The sequence below is a fragment of the Meriones unguiculatus genome, assembly GCF_030254825.1.
Source record: "Meriones unguiculatus strain TT.TT164.6M chromosome 13 unlocalized genomic scaffold, Bangor_MerUng_6.1 Chr13_unordered_Scaffold_28, whole genome shotgun sequence".
Lineage (NCBI taxonomy): Eukaryota > Metazoa > Chordata > Mammalia > Rodentia > Muridae > Meriones > Meriones unguiculatus.
Window position 1 is genome coordinate 3,641,888 of NW_026843644.1, and position 21,960 is coordinate 3,663,847.

Genomic DNA, 21,960 nt, shown 5'->3' on the forward strand with positions numbered 1-21,960 from the left:
CCATAATGAAGGGAAAAGACATGAATATAAATAAAGTGATAAAAATTTAAAATTTGATGCTTCTTTACCATTAGATAAAATTATGAAATTAATTCATATAGATAAATATATTTATTAGTATAATGCAATGACTGTGGTAAATCTTTCACACGTGCTAATTATCTTTGTAGGCATGAAAGAAGTCATACTGGAGAGAAACTTTCTAAATGCACTCTATGTGGTAAAGCCTTCCTCTATACCACTGAACTCGTATGGCATAAAAGAACACACACTGTAGAGAAGTCTTACAAATGTAATCAATGTGGTAAACCTTTGCACAAAACAGTCATCTCAAAAGCCATAGAAGAACACATATTGGAGAGAAGCCTCATGAATGTAACCAGTGTGGTAAAGCCTTTTCACAAATCAGTACTCTCTTAAGCCATAAAAGAACACACACTGGGGAGAAACATTATGAATGTGACCAGTGTGGTAAAGCCTTTGCAGAAAAGAATAATCTCAAACGGCATAAAACAACACATACTGGAAAGAAACCTTATAAATATACTCAACATGATAAAGCCCTTGCACAACAGAGTAGTCACCAAAAACATGAAAAAACACACAGTGGAGAGAAACCTTGTGAGGGTAATTACTGTGATAAAGCCTTTGCAAGTAACAGTCATCTCCTAAGACAACAACACATTCTGGAGGGAAACCATATGAATACAACTATGTGGTAAAGCCTTTGCACATAACATCTCCTAATACATAAAGGAACACATACTGGAAAGATGTCTAACTGTAACCAATGTGAAAAAAAACTTTTGGACTTCAGAATAATCTCCACACTCATGAAAGAAATCCTAATGTACAGAAAGCCTGTGAGTGTTTTTAACATGGTGAAACCATTCCACATTTGTATAATCTTCATCATCATGAAAGGATTCATAATGGAGGAAAAACTTTTGAATGTGTTAAAATGGTGAGGCCTTGCACAAATCTAGAGTCATCATTATCATAAAAGTATCTTTACTGGAGAGGAATTCTGTGAGTATAAGCAATGTGGAAAGGCCTTTGTGTACTTTGATCCACTGAGATCCAACAGAACTGTAAAACTAGCTCAATGGAAATGACCTCCCTTTTCAAGAGGGGAAAGGGAATAGGGGGAATAGGAATGGAGGGTAGTACTGGGGGAGAGAAGGGAGGGGAACTAAGATTGGAATTTAAAGTAAATAAACTTATTTTTAAAAAGAATACAATGAATGGTGAATATCAATTACATGCAACAGTATTATATAATAAGGTTTTTAGGGGAGACTTACTGATAATCCTGATTCTCAACGTTTACTGTTTTCAATTGCCTCACTTTACACAAGAAACTTTTAGTCCAGTGGACGAATATGTAGGGAATGGTGAACTAACACCAGCCAGGAAGATCTCTGAGAGTATCATAAGAGTGGTAGCCTGTAGAAGTTTCTTTGTGTACACATACCTATTGTTCCAGCGGTACTATTGAAAAGTATCACAACCCACACTGAATTTTGAGATATGAGGGAGGAGGCTTTCTCTTCCTTGTACGACCCTGCTTCTGGCCTAGATGTGTAACCATGTCAAGGGTGAGTTTTCTCTGCCTGACTTCATCTGGAGAGTGTCATTAAACATCAACAACACCAATCAAATTTGATAGATGGCCTTTGACACAGATCCCTGATAACTCTCCCCTCCCTTCAAATATAGGATAATTTGGTTCTGTGTTCTTGTTCTTATTCATATACTAGGAATGTGCTGTTTAATGCAAATCAAGCATCCTTGAATTGCCTAGTATTAAACAATTATCTACACCTATGCTTGGAGCATCCCAGTCACTCCCCAAGGGATATAAGCCTCTGTTTTCTGTTTTCTGGAATTAAAGTTGAACTTACTTTCTGAGATGGTTCTCAGAGTGGCTGACCACTGTTAGGCTTGTGGGCTTTCCAAGCTTTAAACCTCATCTTCTACCCCTCATGCCTTCCTGGGCTGGTGGGAAACAGCCCTCCAGGCAGCAAGAGAACCACATTCTCTGAAATGCCTGTGATAAAATGTTTCAGACATCATAGCATTTCAAAGTTCACATGTTTCTGGATGTGAGATGGTCAATCAAACAGTGTCTTAGAGTAGGACCCTTTAAAATGAGTTATACTTAGTGTTTATTTCACGGTAAGGTTGCAGGCAAGCTTCATATTATAAAATCTTCCGAGCTGAGTACACTTGCCTATGGAAAAGAAATAAAAGCAGAAATTTTATTTCTCTGTTTTTAATAGCTGAGTAATGTTCCAATAACGTATGGATGGATGGCAGAGGAGAGGAACTCCCCTTTTGAGTGGACTAGGGAAAGGGGATGAGGGAAGATGGAGGGAGGGTGGGACCTTCAATCAGCATATATAATGAATATATTCTGAAAAATAGAAAAAATTAATAAAATAATAAATATTAAGAAAAAACAAAAGAGCAAAAATTTGAGTCAGTTTGAGTAACCACCCTTCCTCAAAGAAATGAAAGAAGATATATAGAAAGAAAAGAAAAACAAAATATTTGTCTTTGCCACTTTTCTTCCCTGTGGGCTCACTTGATAATCATTATCTAATGGAGAACATGCTTCTCTCTCTGAAGTTTATGTTACCATATAAGTAGGATTCGAACCTGGAACTAATAGCAGAGGTTTGTTGTTAACATATCAAATCAAAACTACCTGCCATTTTCTCCCAGCAATCCTTCACTCCTTCCATGTTATCTGGTCTTCCAGGCTAGTATAGCCCATGCAATACCCTAAATTCTCCTTCCCAGGGCCTGAGCTAACCTCATTCCCCCCCTTACCCATCTATAGGCAAACTATTTTGGCTTCCTGCCACTGTCAAGAGCCATGCAGTAGCAACAGCAAAACAGCTGTAGATCTCATGGAATGTTGCTCCCCTGTTAGCATACTTATGATGAGTTTGTCTTGGAGAAGCATAATCCCAAGAACTGATTTTCCAAAGGACTTTGTGTTCTTATGTAGCATATCTCTGCTTGTTGCCCTTATGATGTCCATAATCCTTATAACATATGTTGTATGAAAACTTTAAGAAGGCTTCTAGCTCTTCACTGGGCAATATCACTGACATTTATAATTAACAATGCTTGATCTCTTTCCACATGTTTACTGGAGCAGATTAATGAATTACCCACTGCCCTTGAAAGGAGCCATAGATGTAGAGTGTTAGTAATGACCATTATACTTAGAAACAATTTGGAAAAATAGATTGTTTAACAAGGTCAGGGAAGATGTTTTGGCTAATGGCTCTGATGTAAAAAATCTTAGAGAACAATTTAAAGTTAAGAAAAGTACACTAGTAATAGTAAAGCCATGGATATTTTAAGGTTGATGAGCCAAAACAACAGCCCAAGGTAGCATTGGCTGTCTGGGCACCCTCAAACTGGGTCTAAAACTGAAATAGCAGTTGATTCCCCTATATTTGTTTTTCCCCTCAGCTTCTTGATATGATTTAATAAAAATGATTAATGAGTAGATGCACACCCCTTTAAGATTTAAAGTACAGGTGCCAGTACCATGCCATTTTTATTACTGTTGTGCTATAGTACTAACTGAGATCTCGGATGAAGATACCTCCAGAAAACCTTTTATTGTACAGGCATTTTTTAAAATCAATTCTGGGTTTTTTGTTTTTCCAAATGAAACTGAGAATTGTTCTTTCAAGGTCTGTATTGACTTATGCTGGTATTTTGATTGGAATTGCATTGAGTCTTTAGATTTCTTTTGGTAGAGTGGCCATTTTTCCTTTGTTAATCCTACCAATCCTGGAGTATGGGAGATCTTCTGATATCTTCCTTGAAGTTCTTTTTTTTTTTCATACAAGTCATTCACTTGCTTGATTAGAGTCACACCAAGGTACTTTATGTTATTTGTGGCTTTTGTGAAGGGGTTTTGTTTACCTAACTTCCTTCTGAGCCCATTTGTCTTTTGTATACAGGAGGGCTTCACTTATTTTAAAATTTAATTTTGTATCCAGTCATTTTGCTGAAGTTGTTTATCAGCTGTAGGAGTTCCCTGGTTGAATTTTTAGTGTTATTCATGTGTACTATCACATCATCTGCAACACAAGCTGGACTGGATGTGGAGAAAAGTGAACCCTCCTCCATTGCTGGTGGGAATATAAACTTATACAACCACTTTGGAAATCAATCTGGTGCTTTCTCAGAAAATTATGAATAGTGCTACTAGAATATTCAGTTATATCAACCCTGGGCATATATTAAGAAGATTATCAACCATACAACAAGGACATTTGCTCAACTATGCTCATAACAGGTCTATTGACAATAGCCAGAATCTGGAAACAACTTAGATGTCCCCAAACCGAGGAATAAACACAGAAATTGTGGCACATTTATACAATGCAATACTATTCAGCAATTAAAAACAAGGAAATCAGCAGGCAAATGGATGTAACTAGAAAATATCAGTCTGATCCAGAAGCAGAAAGACACTCATGGTATATACTCACTTATAGGTGGATATTAGCCATATAATATAGGATTAAAAATACTAAAATCTATAGTCCTAAAGGATCTAAACAACAGGAAGATCCCTAAGGAAGATGCTTAATCCTCATTCCGAAGGGCAAATGGGATAGACATTGGTAATGGGGGAAAATAGGGAACAGGGCAGGAAACTAACACAGAGGGCCTCTGAAAGAATCTACATAGCAGGGTATTGAAGCAGATGGTTAGACTCATAGCCAAATTTTGGGCAGAAAGCATGGATTAATATGGAAGATACAGGAGGTAAGAAGATCTGGATGTAAGAGGAGGCCAACTGAGCCAAAACATATGGGCCCAGTGGGTCCTATTCCAACCAAGGACCATGTATGAAGAACACCTAGAACCCCTGCTCAGATGTAGCTCATAAGTATCTCAGTTTCCCTGTGAGTTCCCTATTAAGGGTAACAGTGGCTGTCTCTGAGATGAACTTAGTTGCAGGCTCCTTGATCACCTACTCGTGGACTGTGCAGCCTTGCCAGGTCACAGAGGAAGGAGGTGCAGCCATTCTTGTTAAGACATGATAAATAGGCTAGGATAAGATAGTAGGAAAGTAGGATGTTCCCTATCAGTGGACTAGAAGAGGGGCATAGGGGTAGAAGAAGGAGGTAGGTTGTAACTGGTGGAAGATGAGGGAGGGGCTTACAGCCAGAAAACAAAGTAAATAAATTGTAATAATAAAAAAATGAGTTTTTTTTTTCCTGAGATGGCTGGACTCAGGCAACTGTCTCTTAAAAACAACTAGAAAGAATAGTATTTCATCTCTACTCATTTTCCTTTTTCCTGTAATACTATATATAATAAATACCCTTGATAAAATTCAGTGGTTTGTCATATATTCCTAGTATTATAATATCGTAAAATATTGTACAATTCAAATTTTGGTATGTTAAGTGTGTAAAAATAGTTTATGAAAAAGTGGCTTGAGTTTTCAAAAGAGCAAAGAATGATTACTCAAAACTCAGGAGGGTAAAAATGGAAGAAAAATTGATGGAAGAATACATAATATATAAATAAATTAATATCTCTTACACAGTAATTATAACATTTTGGTTATTGAGATTTAAAAAATATACACAGAATATTTCTCAAGTAAACAATGTAAGCTATTATTAATAGCTCTGATGCATGCACCCAGAGGTATTTCTTTATATTATTCCTCTTGTCACTGAAATGTGTTCTTTGACAAGTCATTACACTACACCCTGATGTTCAGGCTCTAATACTGACTATTCAATTCTTATTTCAGAGCACTGACTGCTTTTAGCCCAGTTAGGACTGAAGTCAGACAATGTTTCATTTCTGTGTCTAGCTCAGGTCATAACTTTTGATAATACATTTTGAGTTCATCCACAATTTCAAAGTAAAATGATTGCCTTTCTTGAAATGTTAAATGTTCTCTCTCACTCTTGCATACACACACACACACACATGCATGATACATGTAATAGCTGTTATTGTCAACCCAAGACTTGAAATCGAAAGAGCCAAAAGAGGGATATATGGGAGATTTTTTTAGGGAGGACAGAGAAACAAGAAATAATGTATTTATATTAAAAATCTCAAAAAACAAAAGTAAATGTTTTCCATGAATAAAAAAAATGAATAATATTATATTTTGGACTCATGTGGTTCAGGACAATCAAGTCCATTCTATCTTAACGCATGGTAAGCTTTGCTTCAGTAAACATGAGTGTATATGTGTGCTGGACCAGCCCTAGTCATCTGTTTCATATGGATAATGGTGGAATTCCTCATTCAGTGTGTACAGTACATATTCTCTTTTAAATTGACTCAAGAATTTTAATATTTGTTTGTGTGAACTGTATAAAATAAAGTTCCCCTAAACTTCTTTTTTGGTCCACTTTCTTCTACTGTCTCCTTTCATCTTTTTACACAGAGATGCTGTCCATCCTGGATGATAAAGAGTGTTCTGTAGATGCAGCAGAAGAATGAACATTGCTGTCTAGTCCATTCTGTTAGTTCCTCTCTTTCTATTGGAGAATTGAACATCCAAGTTGAGAGATTTCAATGAGCAATGTTTATTATTTCCCTTTATTTTGTAGTTATGGTGTGGGGATTTTGCCTTCTGATTTAATGCTTGGGATTATTCATTTTTTGTGTTGTCTTGGGTACAGTTAACACTTTACATTGGAGTATTTCATTGATTGGCTTCTGTAGTGAAGTTTTACAGAGATACTGCTCATATTTGGTTTTATTATGCAATATATCTTTATTCCTCATTTATTATTGAAAGTTTACTGGATATAAGAATAAGGGTCCCTTAAAGATTATATATAATCTGCCTCAGCCATTCTAGGTTTAGAATCTCTCTTGAGAGATCAGGAGTTATTCAAAAGAGCCTGAATTTATATGCAACTTATTATTTTCAGCTTGTAACTTTTCATAGCCCTTCTTTGTTTAATATACTTTTCTTTACATTTAATGTTTTGATTTTATGTGCTGAGCACAATTTCTTTTTGGTACACTTTAATTGTTGTTCTATATACATTTTGTACTTTTATAGGCTGTCCCTTATTCATTAGGTTAAGGATACCTTCTTCTATTATTTTGCTAAAAATATTTTCTAGGATTTTGATGTGAGTTTTTTCTTCTTTTTCTATTTCTATTATTCATAAATTACTTTTTTTCACCTTTTAGATTTTCTGGATCTTTTGTGCATGGCTATTTAACATTTCTTTTGACACAATTGTTGTCTTCTTCTTCTTCTTCTTCTTCTTCTTCTTCTTCTTCTTCTTCTTCTTCTCCTCCTCCTCCTCCTCCTCCTCCTCCTCTTCCTCCTGCTCCTCCTCCTCCTCCTCCTCTCTTGCCAGTGAGGGAAATTTTTGGCCATCTACCTTTTGGAATGTACTCTTAAAAATACAATTAAGAGTAGTCCCTTGGATAAAATGAGTGTCCCTTGGAGAAAACTACATTTTCATTTGCAAGCACTTATCAATTAGAGATAGGGCTAGGGACAAAACATTAAAGGCCTTGTGCATGCTGCCTCAGTCTCTCACAGTTTATCTATTCTTCAGTCTTCTTAATTTATAGTGCTTTGTTCTTTGATATCCTCTATCCTTTCTGGCTCTTACACTCTTCTGGCTGAATTACTGAAGAGCCTGAAGAGCATATTCTGAGGTCTCTCACTGACTGTCTATTGTCTCTATGGGTCTCTGAATTTGTCTCCATCAGATGCAGGATGACATTTTTGATGGCTGAACAAGATACTGGTCTATGAGTATAGCAGAATGGTGTCAATGGTCATTTTATTACTTTTAGTAGAATGCAGTATTTGCTTTCCCCCAAGAACCATGGGCTGTGTAATTTCTTTTTCTTGAGCAATAAACTAGTTTCAGGTGTGGATTCCATCATGTGAAGTGGGCCTTAAGTCAAACTATAGATTAGTATTTATGCCTACAACTCTTGCACTAATATGTCTTACAGGTAGAACATTGTTACAGTTCAAAAATTTGGTAGCTGGGTTAGTGTTTATATTTCTCTTCTTGTAGTTGCAGAGTACTTCCCATATCAAAGTTGCTAGAATGTAACTGTGAAGGTTCTATGAAGGCACAAGCTCTATTTATTTATGTTCAATGTAAGTGTAAGTGTTGTCTTCAGCAATAGGGCATTGCAGTCAATTTGTGGAAAGCTGCCTATAGTCTTGGCAAAAGCCTGTATTCTTTTGGCATTACAATCACACTACTTTGGCCAATACCTCAGTTAAATATAACCCATTACCAGTACTGGATGCTTAATTTAGTGACAAGAGATTTCCAGTTGGGACTTTCTTCTCGTGTGGTGATTTCATTTATATTGGCTTCTTATATGTATATATTTTAGAAAGTTTCTATTGCATTAGGTTTCCACTGTACCAACCAAATGACCCTTAATTTTACCTGTCTTTCCTCATGTTACCTTTTCATTGCCCTCTTCCTTTCCCAATCTCCTTCAATTCTATCTTTTTAGCCCATCTTCCATTTGTACCAAGTATTTTATTTCCCTTTCCTATGGAGAAATCTCTGCCTCCCCTAACCCCAGTTCTTAATCTGTATGTATCCCCTGTGGTATTATGTTCAGTTGCTTGCGTGTCATACATCTTGCAACTAATATATATGTAAAACAAATACATACCCTATTTGTCTTTTGGGGTCTAGGTTCTCTCACTCTCATTTACCTGCAAATGTGCATTTACCTTCATGTTTCATGATTTGATTTTTTAAATATGTGAGTAATATTTGATCATGTAAATGCACTAGTACTATAATGAAAAATAGAAATACACATTGGAAAAACAGATAAAATCTTCATAAATTGTACTGACCAAACTAGATGTATATATGTAGAAACATAGAAATAGGAGCTTATTTTCACATAAAGTCACCTCCAAATGGATTAAAACCTCACCAAAGTTCATATACAGTTAAAGTCAGCACAGCTATTTGACAAAGATCCAGCACAGCTGAGCTGCATGTTACAATATGCAGCTCATGCTATCTTTCAGGCTTGGTCTTGATCTCCACTTGCTACATGCTTAGAGCGCTTTCAGTACTTATACAACCTGGGTCATTGGAGCAATGGAAATTTTTTTTAATGAATCATTTATGTCTTCACTCTGTGGTACTGCTTCTAAGCTTCCCCAGAAAAATCCTGAGAATACTGACCCTCTCATTTTTAGGGGAAATATCAATTATCTGGCCCTACATGAATGTCTTTCTTGTGGAAGTTGTAACTCACAAAAAATTGCTGAGAACTCCTTATGAGACTTCAGCTCCAAGATAGTCTTGCAAAATCTACCCCTGTGCTTCCCCAAGAAGAAAATAATCAGAACAACATACTCTTAAAAAGGCAACCAAAGTTTGTAGTGCTAGAAGAGTTGATAGCATTTGAGATTAAATACCTCATACTGCTGTATCCTCAGGTGATTACTTGGCATATAAGATTAGGAGCTACATATGATATGCCCCCCAGTGACTAGATTGAGCTGTACATGAATGGCTGGAGACATCTTCACCTTAAACTAGGATTTATAATGAAGGACAAAGAATGTTTTGTGAAAATTATTTTAAAAGTGAGGTATTATGACTTCCTTTTACTAGAAATATCAGCTTTCACAGTATCACTGTGGTGTTGTATGACCAAAATAATGAAAGAATGTTTAGATTTAGCACATAAATAAATTCTACAAAGATATGAAGTATAGACATTGCATTATGTCAGGAATTGAATAGTAACTGTTGCTGCTTTAGCCTAAATTGCTTTTCTTGAGGTTGTCCATTAAAATTTGATAATATACTTCTTGGGACCAAGCAATATGTCCAAGCCTGCTTAATGATTTTCTATCTATTGTCATTGAATCTGAGAATGCTTCCAACCTGAGAATGGGCTTCCAGGCTGTGGCAAATATGCCTCCAGATTCTCAAAAATGTCAGATTAGGGGTTGATGAGGAAAAATGATAGTAAAAGATAAGGTTTATCAGTAATGACTAAATTTATGACCAAGAGACAGTTAAAACTCCTGTCTGGGGACAAAAAGGATATCATCTATGCTTTAGAACAATGTGAATCTATCTTTTATTATTGAACTCTGTCTAAATAAAGAAGTACTCTGACTGCCTGCCAGTCAAGAGTCTCAGTTTCTTTGGACAACCATGTCTGACTCATTTCTGCCCCACCTTATTCTTCCCTCTTCTCTGGATACTATCAACTGCTGGGGCTGATCCCCAGTCTTTTGCCACACTCTGTCTTTTCTTACACAGTAGGGTGAATACTCACAACTGAAGATCTAGAGCTATATGCTTCAGAGTAGATAGGACATGTGATATCTGTTTTCTGGATTTGAGTTACCTAAATCAATATTGTTATTTATATTTCTATTTACTTATGTGCATACCATTTCACTTATCTATATCAGTTGAAGGATATTTAGGTGTTCCCATTTTGTACCTATTGTGAACAGAATAGCAATGAGTATGGTTGAGAAAACATTTTTGAAGGAGTATGTTAAGTCCACTGTCCATATGTCAAGGAAAGTTATAAGTGGTTCATATGGTAGATTTTTTTATCATTTTGAGAATTCTTCACACTGATTTGTGCTGTGGATGTACAATTTTGCAACCTCCCTTTGCCAGAGGTCCAGGTTTTTGCCTGTCCAACAGAAGCCGTCAACTGTCAACTTAATTCCTGTTTCCTCCAGAAAAATAAAATACTAAGGGAAAAGTATATAGTACCTGTATTATTTATCACAATTACTATTATGTAATTAACATTTGGATACTTATATTGCCCACAAATTAAAAAGTAACATCTATAACTTACTAAAATGTGTTTTCAGAAGTAGTTTCTATTCTGAAATAGAATGTATCTATATAACATTGCTTAAATGAAGGGCTCTTTTAATTATGGTTAGATATACACTTTATATAAACTTACTAAAAGTAGGGGTAAATAATTTCATTTGAAGACACTAAGGTATTTTATTATAGTCTTGTTATTGGACTTAATTATGGGTGAGTCATGGTGCTTGAGAAAGATACCCAAAACTATAGCTGTGCTGACAGATAAGCACAAAGCCATGCAGGCCAGGGCCAAGCCCAGAGGATCCTCAAATGACAGGAAGGTCACTGTCATGGGCAGGCAGTGATTTCTCTCAAGGTTTGGGTACTCTTGAATTCAGCAAGGGATAAATTCCTGCTGATCTGTGGGAAGAAAATAAATCAACATCTCAACTCCTACAAGTCACTCCATGTTCAGTGCATGAAGAAAGATTTCCAATGTTATTGTGTGCATCCTATCACATTCTCTTTTACTATACTGACAAGAAGGACACTAAACATACATTATTTGTCATTTGAGGTATTGGTTGCTGAAGTTTTTTTTCTAGCTAGATCTATGATTAAAGATGGTGAGTATTTTTTGTGTATTTCTCAGTAAATTGAGTCTTATTTATGCTTCATTCTGTCATCCATGTTTATCATTAATTTTTACAATATATTCACCTTGTATCCCAATTGTAGCCCCCTCCCTCATCTACATTATGTCCCAGTATTCCTCCCCCCTCCTCTCCTATCCTTCTCCTGTAGTCCTCTGATAGGGAAGGTCGTATCAGTCCCTAGTCTATCAGTTTCCATTAAGACTCCCTGTATCCTCTTCATCTGTGGGCTTACTAGTTGTCCCCACCAGTGAGAAGTGATCCGAAAGCAGGCAACTGAGTTCAGAGACTGTCTCTTCTCCCCTTACTAGGAATCCCATATGGAGACTGAGGTGTCTATGGGCTACATCTGAGCAGGGATTCCAAGTCCTCTCATGATCTTTGGTTGATGCATCAGCCTCTGCAGGGCCCCAGGACCCAGATATTTTTTGGCTTTGTTGGTCTCCTTGAGTGACTCCTATCCCCTTTAGGTCCTTCTATCTCCCACTTCTTCAATAAGACTTTTTGTGCTCTATACAAAATTTTGCTGTGGGTCTCTGCATCTGCTTCAATCACCTCTTGAGTGGAGTCACTTAGTGTTCATCCATGGAAGGCTATATCCTGTTCTTTCTCTTCTATGGTTTCTGGCGTCTATCCTGTTTTCTTTTCTGAATGAGAATTAAGCATCTTCCCTATGTTTCTCCTTGTACTTCAGCTTTTTAAAGTCTGTAGATTTTAGTATGTCCAATCTATATTGTATGGATAATATCCACTTGTAAGTGAATATATACCATAGATGTATTTCTGCTTCTGGGATACATCACTCAGGGTGATCATTTTTAGTTCCATCCATTTGCCTGCAAATTTCATGATTTTCTTGTTTTTAATACCTGAATAGTATTTCATTGTGTAAATGTACCACAATTTCTGTATCCATTCCCCCATTGAGGGACATATAGTTTGATTCCACTTACTGGCTATTATGAATAAAGCTGTTACAGTCATAGTTGAGCAAATGCCCTTGTTGTATGGTTGAGCATCTTTCTGATATATGTCTAGGAGGTGTTTAGCTGGGTCTTGGGGTAGCAGTAGTCCCAGTTTTCTGAGAAAGTGCCAGACTGATTTCCAAAGTGGTTGTACAAGTTTACATTCTACCAGCAATGGAGGAGGGTTCTCCTTTCAGAACATCTTCTCCAGCATGAGTTGTCCCTTGAGTTTTTTATCTTAGTCATTCTGATGGGTGAGAGGTGGAGTCTCAGAGTCGTTTTGATTTTCATTTTTCAGATTTTTAATGTTGAGCATTTTACAGTGTTTCTACACCATTCAATATTTCTCTGTTGAGAATTTCTGTTTAGCCTTGAAACATATTTTAAATTGGATTTGATTTGTTGGGTTATTTATATATTCTGGATATTAGCCTTCTGTCAGATGTAGAGTTGGAGAAGACCCTTTCCCAGTCTGTAAGCCATCCTTTTGTTCTGCTGTCAGTGTCCTTTTCTTTACGGAAGATTTTCAGTTTCATGAGATCCCATTTATTGATTGTTGATCTTAGAGCCTGTGCTGCTGGTGTTCTGTTCAGGAAGTTGTCTCCTGTGCAAATGTGTTCAAGCCTCTTCCTCAATTTTTTTAAATAACAGATTAAGAATGTTAGTTTTATGTTGAGGTATTTGATCTACAGGAATTTACTTTTGTGCAGGGTGATAAGTATGAATCTATTTGTATGTGTAGACATCCAGTTAGACAAGCACCATTAATTGAAGATGTTCTTTTTTCCATTGAATGGTTTTGGCTTCTTTGTAAAAAATCAGGCATTGTAGGTGTCTGGGTTTATTTCTGGGTCTTTGATTCAATTCCACAGATCCACCAGTATGGTTCTATGCCAGTACCACACCGTTTTTACTGTTTTTCTGTAGTACAGCTTGAGATCCAGGACGGAGATACCTCCAGAAGTTTTTTATTGTACTGAATTCTTTTAACTACTCTGGCTTTTTTTGTGTTTTTTTATGTGATGTTGAGAATTGTTTTTTCAAGGTCTGTAAAGAATTGTGTTTGTATTTTGATGGGAATTGCACTGAATCTGTACATTTCTCTTGGTAGAATGAACATTTTTCTGTTATTCCTACTGATCCATGAGTATGGGAGATCATTCTATCTTATGATATCTTCTTCAATTTCTTTCTTCAAATACTTGAAGTTTTTTTATACAGATTTTTCACTTGCTTGATTAGAGTCACACCAGTGAACTTTATGTTATTTGTGACTATTACAAGGTTGTTTTTTTTCCTAATTTCTTTCTCACCCCTCTTGTCTTTTTTATACAAGAGGGCTTCAGATATTTTTAAGCAACTTTGTTTCCAGCCACTTTGGTGAAGGTGTTTATCAGCTGTAGTAGTTCTTTGGAAGAATTTTTAGGGTCACTCATGTATACTATCATATCATCTGTGAATAGTGATACTTTGACTTCTTCCTTTCTGTATTGTATGCCCTTGATTTCCTTTAGGTGTTTTACTGCTATAGCTAGAACTTCCAGTACTATGTTGACGAGAAAGGAGAGAGAGTAAACTTGACTTGTCTCTGATTTCAGTGGGACTGAGTTAAATTGCTTTCCATTTATTTTGATGTTTGCTGTACACTTGTATATTATCTTTACTGTGTTTAGGCATGTGCCTTTTATCTCTGATATCTTCAAAACTTTAAACATTAATGGAGCTTGGATTTTATTTAATGCTTTTCAGCATCTATTGAGATGGTCATGTGGTTTTTCTTTTACGGTTTGTTTATGTGGTGGATTACAATGATGGTTTTCTGTACATTGTATCTCCCCTGCATGCCTAGTATGAAGCCACTTGGTCATGGTAGATGAGTTTTTTGATGTTTTCTTGGATTCATTTTGCAAGTATTTTATTGAGTATTTTTGTTTCAATATTCATAAGAGAGATTGGTCTGAAATAATCTTTCTTAGTGTAACTCTGCCTTTTAGTTAGCTTTTGTGAGGTTTAGGTATTAAGGTGAATGTGGCTTCATACAAAGAGTTTGGTAATGTTCCTTCTTTTTCTGTTTTGTGAAATAGTTTGAAGAGTATTGGCATTACCTCTTCTTTGAAGGTCTAGTAGAATTCTGCGCTGAAACTATCAAGCCCTGGTCTTTGTTTGGCAGGGAGACTTTTGATGAATGCTTCAAAAGGGCATGTAGGTCTATTAATTTAGTTGCCTGATCCAGATTCAACTTTGATTAGTGGAATCTAGCAAGAAAATATTCCATTTCATTTAGATTTTCAAGTTTTGTGGCATATAGACTTTTAAGGTGAAGCATAATGATTCTTTGAATTTCCTCAGTGTCTGTAATTATACCCCCTTTTATTTTCTGATTTTGCTGATTTGTATAATGTTTCCCTGTGTTTTAGTTAGTTATGCTAAAGGTTTATCTATCTGTCATTTTCTCCAAGAACCAGCTCTTGCTTTTGTTTTTTCTTTGACTTGTTTTCTTTGTTTCTAATTTATTGATTTCTGCCCTAAGTTTGATTATTTCTAGCCATCTACTCCTCTTGTATATGTCTGCTTCATTTTGACTAGGTCATTCATGTGTGTTGTTATGGTGATTTGAGATGCCTCATATTTCTTTATGAAGGCACTTAGTTCTATGAACTTTCCTCTTAGAATTACTTTCATTATGTCTCATTAGTTTGGGTAAGTTGTGCCTTCATTTTTGTTAAATTCTAGAAAGTCTAATTAGTTTATTTCTTCCATAATCCAGCTGTCATTGAGTAGAGTTCAGTTTCCATGCATACTATTTTTTGTTATTATTAAGGTCTAGTTTTAGACCATGTTGTTTTAATATGATACAAGAGATTATATTGGTATAGTATTTTTTGTTGGAATGTATACAATTTACCCTTGTTCATTCAAAAGCTGATATTTCACCTCCATTGTCTGGTTTCAATCCAGATACTGAATTGTGATACTTTTTCTAAGCATCACCTGTCTCAAGTTTGCATAAACAGGCCACCATTTGTTCTCTATATTGTCAATTAAAATAAGAAGCCACAATAATGAGCAATAGAGAGGATAGGGTGAGACATCCTGGTCCAAAGTGGGAGGAATAGGAAGGAGGAAGAAGAGGAAAAGAGGAGAAAAGGAGAATCTGCAGTCTTGGCACCACATGTGGAAATGACCTGGAACTAAGATATCACTAAAGGCAAGTATGATGGGTGAATCTGAATGGTAGGAAACTCTGTAGGCTTAGAGGTTTAGGATGGAGTAACTGTTGGCCATCATTGTGCTCTAGGTTAATTAAATAAATCCTAGTCTCTCTGTGGTGATTTGGTTATACAGCTGTTTAGGAATAACCACTGCTTAACTAAAAGATTTATCAATAGTAAATATTAATAACCAACAACAAATTGCACCTAACTCATCTAAGTATCCACACCCTTTAAATCTTACTTTATTATAATTGGGTGGGGGAGAGGAATAAGCTCCCAGCGATACAACTCAAACTTTAAACCTAAAAACTCCCAGATAAATTACTGGTTCTTTAAAAGAGACTCTTAAACAAGCCTCAGAACAAAAGACAGCCTACTTTGGGCAGAACTGAGACTGAACAAAACTGGCTGCCACTACATTCTAACGGGATGAGTGAAAAATTGAAATATACTTCTCAGAGCTTGGCTGATAATCTCTTCTATGGTTTTAAGACAGAAATAAAGGAAAGTTTAGAAATTATGACTATGGTTACATTCATATTCCTCAATTTAACTTTAATAATTGATTTAGCCTTTTATGTGTTCTCAAAGGCAAAGGCTTTAGAAAAAATACTGGAACAATACAAAAAACAAGTAGAACAATATAAACAAAAAATGAAGGTTGAAAACAGGACATAAAACAAGAGATCTAAAAACTTACAGAACATAAGAAATAACAGGAAAATAGGTCAGAGGTTTTAGAAAAGATACTGGAAAATACAAACAACTAGAACACTATAAAGAAAAAGTTAAAAGTTAGAAGAGAGGCATAAAACAAGAGATTGAAGAGATTATTGAACAAAACAAACAACAGAGAGATAGTTGTGAAATATGGGTACAGACCTTAAAAATAGTTTAGAATACTAAGTAAAGAAAATACTCAGGCAGAGGCAAAAGATAATAATAAATAAATCAATCAAAGGTGGTTAGAAAACAAACATTAGCTTATCCAGTCAGTGTACAACAGAGACCAGCAGATGATGATCTTCCACAGGATTACCATGAGGCTGAATGGCACCCTGTGGAAGTGCCAGACCAGAGAAAATTTAAAGAAAGTGTCACCAATTTTGGAATGCATTCACCATTTGTAAAACAAATGCTGACTTCTTGGCCAATCAGTAGAGTAATCCCAAAGGACTGGGAGGATATGGCAAAGGCAATACAAGAACCTGAGCCATATTTACAATGGCTATCATGATGAGGAGAAGAGGCTAGAGAGATAGCATACAAAAATAGAGCCAGGGCTGTTGGTGTTTCTAAGGAACAGTTGCTTGGTGATGGCCAATAGGCTGACACAGAGATACAAGCTGTATATAATGAAGAAACCTTAGCATTATGTCACTTACCAGCCTTAAATACCTGGGACAAGGTTGAGGAATTAGGAAAAAGGCTTGAGCCATTCTCTCAGGTCATACAAGCTCCATGTGAAACATTCATTAATGTTTTACAAAGATTGACTTCAGCTGGGGATACAAGTATATCAGATCCACTAGCTAGAAAAGCTTTTGAAAATGCAAAGATTTTGAATGCAAAGAGGTAATACACCCATTTAAAGCAGGGTGTGCACAAATAGATGAATGGGTTATAAATAAAATTGACATCACACCTCAATCACCCAATTTGGCCTTGATAGGAGAAGCTACCCCTAAAGACATTGGGAAATGTCTTAATTTTGATGGGCAAACAAAGTTACCAGAAAAAACAAAATAATTCAAAAAGGGAGTCTATACTTCCTAGAATATGCAGAAGATGTGGCAAGGGTTGACATTGGATTAGTGAATGTAGAGCACAGACAAATGGGGTAATTCTTTATAAAAAATGCCTAAGGGGCCTTTCTCAGGCCCCAATACAGGACAGGGATACTCCTCCACAAGAAAGTTAAACACCACTGCTCTGGGAATAAACATTAAAAACTTCAACAGTGAGGTCAGGGTAGTTTTATAGAAAAAAAACAGAAGGGATAAAAAAATATATTGGCAAACCTCTATAAATGATCATAGGCCAAAGTTAAAGATAATTTTAAATAATATTGAAATTGAAGGCATGGTGGATACTGGGGCTGATTTCACAATTATCAATCCTAAATTCTGACCCCCAAATTAGCCAATTAAAGAGGTGGATATCCAATTCCAAGGAGTTGGAACTTTATCTAAAGTAAAACAACATGCCAAATGGCTTAAATGTATAGGACCAGAAGGTCAAATAGGAAAATTAAGGCCATATGTAGCTGAAATAGCCATAAACTTATGGGGAAGAGATCTGTTACAACAATGGGAGACCCAAATTAACAACCCCAATTTCGGAGGCAAAACAGGTAATACTCCTGATAAAGAAGTTAAAATTATTTTAAAATGCCATCAAAAACAGTTACAGGCTGTCTATAAACAAAATACAACAGAGGCTGTCTTTTCAACTTCATGTTGGGAAGCCACTGCTAATAAAACCCCCACAACCTTACCAAGGTGGTTGGCTGACCAACCTATTTGAACAATGGTCTATGAGTAAAGACAAATTACTGGCACTAGAAGAGTTAGTCCTGGAACAGCTGGAGGCTCAACATATACAGGAGTCCAACAGCCCTTGAAATTCTCCTGTATTTGTCATCAAAAAGAAATCTGGCAAATAGAGGATGTTAACAGATCTCAGAGCCATTAACAAAATTATTAAGCCAATGAGATCGTTACAATCCAGAATCCCATTGCCTTCCATGTTACCTAAGGAATGGCCTATTATAGTGATTGATTTAAAGGATTGCTTTTTCACAGTTCCTTTACATGAACATGATAAAGAAAGGTTTGCTTTCTCAGCAACCACTTTGAATAGAAGCTGTCATATAAAGAGTTATCACTCGAGGGTCTTACCACAGGGGATGTTGAACAGTCCTACTTTGTGCCAATATTTTGTACAACAGTTGTTGGAGATAATTTATAAGCAGTTTCCTCAATACATAATTTACCACTATATGGATATATCTTATTAGCTGAGTCAGATAGAAAAACATTAGAAAATATTTTTGATGAAATAAATAGAATTTTGCCTTGTTGGGGTTTAGAGATTGTTCCCAAAAAAGTACAAAGAGGAGATTCTATTAATTACCTAGGACACAAAATAGGTCTATAGAAAACTCAACCACAAAAAGTACAAATTAGAAGAACCCAATTAAAAACTCTCAATGATTTTCAAAAATTGCTGTGAGATATTAACTGGCTATAGCCTACATTTGGTTTAGCTACTCAAGAGCTAAATAACTTATTTCAAAACTTACAGGATGATAAGGACTTTAAAAGTCCAAGAACATTATCAACTGAAGATGAAAATGAATTGGCTCTGGTAGAAAGGAAATTACAAGATGCATATATAGACCATATTGATCCAAAGAGGGCCTGTATTTTTGTTATCTTGCTTTCCACTCATTCTCCCACAGGAATTCTTATGCAGAAGGTGGACTGTGTCTTAGAATGGATATTTTTGCACACAAACAAAATAAAAATTTAAAAATCTATATAGAAAAGTTCCTGAATTGATCCTAAGGAAAAATGATAATTCATCAGTTGGCTGGAATAGATCCAGATGAAATTGTGGTGCCCTTTAGTGGTGCCCTTTACCAATGCTGAGACTGTACCATTATGGGCAGAGAATGGGTACTGGCAAAGAGCTTGTGAGTTTTTGGGAGAAATCAGCGACAGATACCAAAAAATCAAGTCACTTCAGTTTATAAAAAGAAGCAAGTAGGTTCCCCCTCCTATAATAAGAAGAACTCCAATTTTTGGAGCTCCCACATTTTATATGGATGCCAATAAATCAAAAAGGGCAGGTTGTAAGTCAGAAAGTCTGAGTAAAGTGGTGGAATGTCCTTATGATTCAGTTCAAAAACCAGAATTATATGCAATTCTCTTGGTGTTATCAAATTTTCAAGAATCTCTTAATAAAATCACTGAGTCTCAATATGCAGAAAGAGTTGTTCTGCATATAGAAACTTCTGATCTAATTCAGGATAATTTGGACTTAACTTCACTGTTTCTTCATTTACAACAAGTAATTAGAAATAGAAATAATCAATTGTATATAACATATATCAGATCTGATATGGGTCCACCAGGCCCTGTAGCACAAGGCAATGATAAAATTGATCAACTATTGACAGGAGTGTGTTAGAGGCCTCACAATTTCATTAAAAACACAATGTTAGCAGCCAAGTTTTAGAAAGAGATTTTTCTATCACTTGGCAACAAGCCAAAGAAATTGTGCAAAAATATCCCACTTGTTCTTTATATAACTAAACTCCACTACCTGCAGGAAGTAATCCTAATGGTAATCAAAAAAATGAAATTTGGCAAATCACGTGTTTTATTTTATAGAGTTTGGTAAACTGAAATATGTGCACCATACTATAGACACATATTCAGACACATATGAGCAAAAGCCATAAGTTCTGACAAGGCTGATTCAGTTATGCATTTATTAGAAGTGATGGAAGTTATGGTTATTCCTACATAAATTAAGACTGATAATGCTACAGCATATGTCTCTAATAAAATGGAAAGATTTTTTACATATTATAAGATAAAACATGTAACAGGTATACTTCATAGTCCTGCTGGTCAAGCAGTCATTGAAAAATCGAATCATACTTTAAGGAAAATGCTTAGCAAACAGAGAGGGATATTAAAATACCACAGAGATAGATTACATAATGCTTTATTGACCTTAAATTTCTTAAATGTTGATGAACAACAAACAACAGCTGCACAAAAACACTGGGTTATAGAAAAAAAAACCTGCTGAATTATTTCAGCCTATATATTTCAAAAATACCCCAACTTCACAATGGACAGTAGGGAATGTGTTACACACTGGGGAATAGGTTTTGCATATGTTCACACAGGAGACGAGAAATTATGGGATCCTTCAAAACTAATAAAAATAAGATTTCACAGAGGAAGATCACCTGAAGACTTTCGTCACACACAAGAAGAGAGAAATCAAGAAGACCAAACAAAACAAGTAATATAAATTGATAATCCCTTCACATGGGAAAAACTCTAAAACTGACTGAGACATGAAAAATGTCTCTAGCCAGATCTTCAACAATACATGGCCAATAAATCCTTGCCTATAATATCGTCAATATTTATTATGCCATTCTTTTAATTGGCATTGATAAAATTTGTTTACAGTTTAATTTAATTCTGAACATTTCTTACATTTATAATTTTAGAACTGTATAATGCTTGTGAGAAATTATATGTTTGCAGAACAAAAGGAGTGAATACTGGAGATGCTGGACCAAACCTGACAGAATCTTTCTTCCAGAATGCTGAGACATTGACACACCTGTTTCAGTATCTTCCATGTTCCAGAATTCTGCTTGATCCTGCCTCAACAGCTTCAATTGCTGTTTCTCATCACGGCCTGCTCCCAAGAGAGCTTTGAAGAAAGCTACAAATCTTAATTGGTCCAGCATTTTAGACTGTTCTGAACAGGACTATTATTAACTCTTATTATTTTCTCAATATTCAAAGACAGGACCACATATATTGCTTGTTTAATTAAACACTTTTCAAATTTTCTTTGGGCCCACAAAAGGATTTCTTCATGTCCAAAATGTCAGCTAGAAGAAATTAATGAAAATGATGTCCTATTTTCCTTAAGTGGGATTGGGGAGGTTTTGGGTTGTTTTCTGTGGCTACAAGTGTTCATTGTCATTGGAGATGTTTATAAATTACTAATGGTCTTATTCAGAGTGAAACTGTTATGCCCAGTTCGGGAAACCCAAAAGACCATGAGATTTTTAAAATTGTATACATGTTCAGACATGGGACACAAACTTCCTGTGGACACAGGAGAGGAATACAACCCTGAGATCTAGGGAAGCAAGGTTTTGATGGGGCAAAACTGCATGCAGGGACTTACATGGTTTGGCATTACATGATTGTGTAAAGGAAACTGACTTTTGAAATGATTGGTCCACTTTGGGCAACAAGACTACAAACAGTTCTGGCCTGGTCCTATGGGCCGATTTCATAGCAACTGTATAATTAGTGGGCAGGAAAGAATGCAGTAAGGGTAATTTGTCCCCTCAGGGCATTAAGGCTAGTTCTTCCCCAAGGTGGCTGGACGTGTTTCCAACTAACTAGCCTTTATTCATGCTTCTGCTTTAAACTTTAAAACAATACCCACTGATTTTAAGTCTTTGGTCTCTCAAATCCACTTAGAATTAATGTAATTGAGATTTTAAAACTGAAATAAAATG